The sequence below is a fragment of the Gekko japonicus genome, unplaced genomic scaffold (genome assembly GCF_001447785.1).
Source record: "Gekko japonicus isolate JY-2015 unplaced genomic scaffold, Gekko_japonicus_V1.1 scaffold204, whole genome shotgun sequence".
Classification (NCBI taxonomy): Eukaryota; Metazoa; Chordata; class Lepidosauria; order Squamata; family Gekkonidae; genus Gekko; species Gekko japonicus.
The window spans coordinates 1,320,627-1,327,474 of record NW_015159716.1 but is presented as its reverse complement, the minus strand read 5'-3'; the positions used below and the strand labels follow the sequence as shown (position 1 = coordinate 1,327,474).

The window sequence follows — 6,848 nt, the reverse complement described above, 5'->3', positions numbered from 1 at the left end:
TACAGTAAATTTTCTATTCCCCATTGTACCATCTGTATTGTGCCTTGCCTTCTTTCCTTTTAGATGAAATGGATTGAAGTAACACTTGTACACGTTGGTCCTTTTTGTGATCCTCTGAACCTTTTATTCTTTGTAATAGCTAAGAGTAAGTTTGGATGTGAGGCAGCATGGAGGAACACAACTTCCTTGCCTCCCCCCAGGGCTGCCATCCTCCAGGTGGGGCCTGGAGATCTCCCAGAATTACAACTGTCCTCCGGGCTACAGAGATCACTTCCCTTGGAGAAAATGGCTGTTTTTGAGGGTGGGCTATGGCATTATGCCCCGCTGACGTCCCTTCTCACTTTCACCCACAAATCTCCAGGAATTTCCCAAACTGGAGTTGGAAGCCTACCCACCCCATACATTGCAGCCTTCTGTGTCCACTCAAGTCTCAAATTATTCTTCTGCGAGTCAGTGGACCTGAAGGAGCAGTGTGGAGATCAAATTATGAGTTTGCTGCGGCAGCAGCAGGAGGAAACTGCAAAAACCTTCCCTACTTCGCAGACATATAAAAACTATTCCCGTCTTCACGCATCTGAGGAATTCCAGTCCGGGGGAAATGTACGCCGTTGTAAATCTGCTCCTCTTTAAAGTGCCGCAAGCGTCCTTTTCCAGTTTGTTTCCACCCTTCCCTCTAGTATGTGTTAGCCAAAACAAGAACAATAGCCTTGGGTCAAGAAACCTGCTCTGACTGGTGCTGTAGTAGATCCCAGATCGGAGATTCACTGGTGAAACTCTGACCCAAGGATCGGAAGGTTCAGCGGCCGAACGCCGAGAAGCGGGCTTCCGATTCCTGGGTGAGGGCAGAGATCTGAGGGCGCTTGCTTGTACTTACTGAGCATGCGCAGCTAAAAGCGGCGGCGGCGCGCGCTTTGGTTGGTGAGGGAGTGAGGGGGGGGAGCTATCGCCTTTTCTGCCGGCTCAGGGGAGCAGTTTGGCTGAATAAGGGAAGCTGAGAGAACTGCAGGGACTCCTGGGCTGCTCCAGGGATAGCAGGGTCTTTAGGTGAGGAAAAGCGACTTGCCTGCTTTTCTTACCCGGCTCCAGCGGATTTAACAGCCGCAACAGGTGCTGTTCTCCAACCGCAGTTATGCAGGAATGTTTGTCAGAATGCCCGCCAGTTAGTACCTCCCTCCCCAAGAAGGTGAAAATGGGTAGTAGGAAAGAGGAACTTGTCTTCCACTTCAAAGTTGGTGTTTGATTGGTGATCTTGAAAACCGTGACTGGGAAATATAATAGTTGTTTGGGGGGGGGGGACAGAGGTGCTGGTACTTCAGTGTGTCAAATAATCACATCTGCTGACCACCTGGGAGACCTTTCTTTCCGGGCCAGGTGCTGTACGGAAACGGTCTACAGATGTGTGGACAAAACTGCAGCCTGCACATGCTCAGAGGCACTTTCCTATTACTGCACAAATTCCAGGGATGAACACTGCCATAAGACGATTGTGCTGCTTTGAGGGAATAAATTGATAATTTGTTTTACTCCAAGTCTGTGAAGATGCCATAGAGCTATCTCCAGTAGTCTATGGCTTTGGAAGGACTGGGTGGGGGGAAGACACAAACACAGAGAGCTTTCCAAAATCCCCAGACTTCTCTGGTCTTTTTATTCTAGCCCCTGTTTGCCAGTGAGTGGTTAGAGTGCCAGACTAGGATCTGGGAGACCCCAGTTTGAATCCCCTCTCTGCCAGGGAAGCATGGCAGGTGACCTTGGGCCAGTTGCCCATTCTCATCCTCACCTACCTTACAGGGTTGTTGTGAGGATAAAAGGGAAGAGAGGAGAACAGTGTAAACTGCTTTGGGTCCCCACTGGGACAAAAAAGACGTGAGTAAAGAAATTTCTTTGCTCCCTCTCCAGAGTTCTGTCCAGGGGAACTCACAAAGTAAAAACAATACAATAAAATAATAAAAACAACAATGTAAGAATTAATACAAAAACAAGTCATACAAGTCAGCAGTTTGTTCAGCAGCATAGAATAGTCCTCAGGCTAGAGGCTAAATCTCTCGCCCCTTTCACAGTGTAGGCTACTGCTCAGACTGAAACAGTACACATTTAGGATGTTGTTCAGTAGCACAGTCGAGTCCGACTCTTTGCGACCCCATGGACCAGCTCCCGCCAGGCCTTCCGGTCTTCCGCCATCCTCTGAAGTTTGCTCAACTTCATGTTCGTTGCATCGATGACACTGCCCTCATCCTTTGCCGTCCCCGTCTTCTTTGACCTTCAATCTTTCCCAGCATCAGGGTCTTCTACGTTTATGTTTCTGTAACATGAAAGATCAGGGACTAATGTTCTTCCTGAAATCTGCCCCATTGTGTCTTTCACTTTCACAGGCAATAGGTTGTCATCCATGCCTCATTTTGAATTGTCTCTATCTCCTGGGCAAAAGGAAATGACTGCGCTGGAACTGATTAAGGTAAGAGAACTGGGGTGCAGAGGGATCAGAGATTGTTGTTCTGTTGGGGACAGTTAGTAACCCTTTTTGAGGTGGGGTTACAAGGACTGTACTGGAGCCTTTATTGCTGGGACCCTCCATTTGTGGTTTAAAATCCTGATATGAGCTAAGTTGAGAGGGGCGCCAGATAGGGTTGGAGGTGCATGTTACATTCTCAGGTTTATGATTCTGTGCTTTCAGGTGCAGACAGCTTTTGAAGAGGTGGCGGTGTATTTCACAGAGAGTGAATGGGCTCTCCTGCAACCAGATCAAAGGGCCTTTTACAGGGAAGTCATGCTGGAGAATTATCAACTTGTTACCTCACTAGGTAAGGATCTCTTTTCTTTTGAGTATTAACTAATGAGCACGTTTTCCCAAAAATCCTAGTGAAGAACTGGATATTTTTTTCACGCATCATGTGAACACATGAAGCTGCCTTACACTGAATCAGGCCAATCAGTCTATCAGGGTCAGGATTGTCTACTCAGACTGAAAGCAACTCTCCAAGGTTTCAAGCAGAGGCCTTTCGCATCTCCTCCTACCTGGTCCGTTTAACTGGAGATGCTGGGGATTGAACCTGGGACCTTCTGCATGCCAAGCAGATGCTCTACCGCTGAGCCATGACCACTCATTGGGCTCCCTGTTCTTAGGAAGTTCCCAGGAGAATTGTGACAAGGAATCTTTCCTTGTATGGAGAGAGACCTGGAAGCCTAGAACATTTTGTGACATTTGAAAATAGATAAATGTTAAAAAGGAGAGCAGATGTGAGCAGACAGTCCTTGTCTACAAAATGGTATCCATTCACCCCAAAAGTAAGCAGCATCCATTTGCAAGCCCTTTTTCCAGCCAGCTGCAAAACTCAAGATTTGTTTTCCTTTTCTTGGCTACAACTCCAACCCCTCAACAAGCATTTGGGGTGCAATGTCGAACAATAGTCACTACATCAATGCTCATTGAAGCAATATCTTTTAGCCATCAAAAGCCATTGATCAGGTAGGGCTGAGTGAACCCCCCCCCCCCCGTTTTGTAATTTTGTATTCAGTAATATTTTTGTCATTGGTGCCAGTTCACCACTGTATGCTGCTACTTCTGTAGATTAATTTGTATCACAGATGAAATTGCATAATGCTGAATCAGACCATTGGTCCATGAAGGTCAGTACTGTCTACTCAAACTGGCAGTGACTCTCAATGGGTCTCAGGCTGAGGTCTTTCACATCAGTTACTACCTTGATCTCTTTAACTGGAGATGCTGAAAACTGAACCTAGGGCCTTCTGCAGACCAAGCAGATGCTCTACCACTGAGCCAAGGCCCCTCCCCAATGTTGCATAATGCTGAATGAATTTTATGCACATTTTATTCATATATGCAACATGTGTCATGTATAATGCTCAGTTACAGACGTATAATGTTGATTTAGAGATTGCACTGATAAACCACCAGTATTTTATGGGAGCAATTCAGTGCAATCCTAGTGAAGAACTGGATATTTTTTTCACGCATCATGTGAACACATGAAGCTGCCTTACACTGAATCAGGCCAATCAGTCTATCAGGGTCAGGATTGTCTACTCAGACTGAAAGCAACTCTCCAAGGTTTCAAGCAGAGGCCTTTCGCATCACCTCCTACCTGGTCCGTTTAACTGGAGATGCTGGGGCCTTCTGCATGCCAAGCAGATGCTCTACCACTGAGCAACTCTCCAAGGTTTCAAGCAGAGGCCTTTCGCATCACCTCCTACCCGGTCCGTTTAACTGGAGATGCTGGGACCTTCTGCATGCCAAGCAGATGCTCTACCACTGAGCCATGACCACTCATTGGGCTCCCTATTCTTAGGAAGTTCCCAAGAGAATTGTGACAAGAAATCTTTCCTTGTATGGAGAGAAACCAGGAAGCCTAGAACATTTTGTGACATTTGAAAATAGATGAATGTTAAAAAGGAGAGCAGATGTGAGCAGACAGTCCTTGTCTACAAAATGGTATCCATTCACCTCAAAGGCAAGCAGCATCCATTTGCAAGCCCTTTTTCCAGCCAGCTGCAAAACTCAAGATTTGTTTTCCTTTTCTTGGCTACAACTCCAACCCCTCAACAAGCATGTGGGGTGCAATGTCGAACAATAGTCACTACTTCAATGCTCATTGAAGCAATATCTTTTAGCCATTGATCAGGTAGGGCTGAGTGAATGCCACCCCCCATTTTGTAATTTTGTATTCAGTAATATTTTTGTCATTGGTGCCAGTTCACCACTGTCTGCTGCTACTTCTGTAGATTAATTTGTATCACAGATGAAATTGCATAATGCTGAATCAGACCATTGGTCCATGAAGGTCAGTACTGTCTACTCAAACTGGCAGTGATTCTCAACGGGTCTCAGGCGGAGGTCTTTCACATCAACTACTACCCTGATCCCTTTAACTGGAGATGCTGAAAATCGAACCTAGGACCTTCTGCAGACCAAGCAGATGCTCTACCACTGAGCCAAGGCCCCTCCCCAATGTTGCATAATGCTGAATGGATTTTATGCACATTTTATTCATATATGCAACATGTGTCATGTATAATGCTCAGTTACAGACATATAATGTTGATTTAGAGATGTACAAATTGCACTGAAAAACCAGCAGTATTTTATGGGAGCAATTCAGTGCAAGGAAACAAGATTGTTAGAAAACAAAAGAATCATGGGTTCAGTTCACCCAAAGGTGCACCTAACGAGATGTGGAGATTTAGGTGTCAAAACAGGAGGGATGAGAAATTTGAAATCAGAGCAAGCATCCTCCGATAACTGTAGAAATATCAGCTGACCATCAGTGTTCATTACTAGCGAGCCATCAGATCTAATAGCATTTCTGTTACAGTATCTTACCCAGAGTCTGTGTTGTGTCTCTTTCACCACTGATTTTTGTTTCTGTGTTGATTCTGAAAGTATAAAATCCATTGTCTGATTGTGTTTGGGTTGATTTCTACATGAACAGGGTTTACGTTTCCCAAACCAGGGTTGATTTCTCAGCTGGAAAAGGGGAAGGAAGAGTGGTTACCCAGTGCCCAAATTCTGCAGGAAGGGAAGAGCCAGAGAGACACAAGCTCAGGTAAGAGAGCTAAAAAACCCCTGGAACGGCCAGCCCCTTGATAGGGGGTTTCTAATACAAATCACAAATAACATCCAGTAGAGCCAAGCTGCCAAACTTTCACAAAGGTGACAAGTCTGAGTTTGGACTCTAGAATTAGGATTCAGTCGTTACCTCCACATGAAGCCTGCTGGGTAACCTTGGGCCAGTCACAGTTCTCTCAGAACTCTCTCAGCCCCACCTACCTCACAAGGGGCCTGTTGTGGGGAGAGGAAGGGAAAGACGATTGTAAGCCACTTTGAGACGTCTTAGGGTAGAGGTAGAGAAAAGGGGGGTATAAAAACCTATTCTAATTAAAGCAGTCCTAAATTGTGACTTTAAATTTTTGTTAAATTTTAAATTTTGCTTTTATGTTTTTAAATGTTTTTATGTATTTTATTAAGATTGTAAGATGCGTTGAACTCCATAGGAAAAATGGTGGCTAATAAATATTTTAAATTATATATGTGGCTAGTGAGAGAGAGTTGTGTTGTATCAAGCAGATGTGCACTGGGAGCTCTCAGTTGACATTTAGATTCTTAGGCGTATAGCGGCCTGATTTGAATTGGGAGCCTGTGGCATATGAGGAGAGAGGATTTAGGCTTCCATGCCCCAAAACCATTTTCCCAATGTGAAATGGCCCCACAGAGTTGCTGTTTACCCTGCTACAGAAGATTGTGGGTACTGATGGGAGCCCACTGGGGAAATAACAGCTTCACAGGGCCCTTTAAGGTCAGCAAAACAGTGTAGGGCCATGCTTGATATTCTAACAAAGAAATCCCAGTGCCCATCTGCTGACAGGACCTGAGGCAGACTTGTAAATAGCGTGCCATACAGTTAGGCTCTAAGCCAGAGAGCCCTTCTTCTGGCATGCCTGGTTTCAGTATTGAAGGCATGCTTCCTTACTGTAGGGATTCTCCCCTTTTGTTTGCCAGTCCCTTCTTCCACATTCTCTCCCCTGCTTTCTTCCTAGTTGGTTGTCAGTCATTCCTTTTTCCTCTGTCCTTGCCCCAGGAAATGGTTCTGATGGAGTGGTGAGCATGAAGCAGGAAGTGAATCTTCAGCAGGGAAGCCTGGATAGAGCAAAGCAGAGGGACGGGGCCCAAGAGGCTGTTTCCCTGCAGCCTGAAGCATGTGGGAGAATACTTGAATTGAGGAAGGAGCAAGCAAAGCAATTACAGGAGACGGAGGATATGCTTGCTGGCAATGGACGGGTGCGAAGTGTGAAAAAAACTGGAGTCAGTAAGGGAGAGCAACACTTCTCTTGTCCTG

General features: G+C 45.7%; 1 protein-coding gene across 1 annotated transcript in view; it reads left to right on the top strand.

Moving 5' to 3' along the window:
- Window positions 1-6,848, top strand: part of LOC107113128 (zinc finger protein 850-like) — a 148,849-nt gene that overhangs the window by 50,484 nt on the left and 91,517 nt on the right. The gene's annotated exons all lie outside the window — the stretch shown is intronic.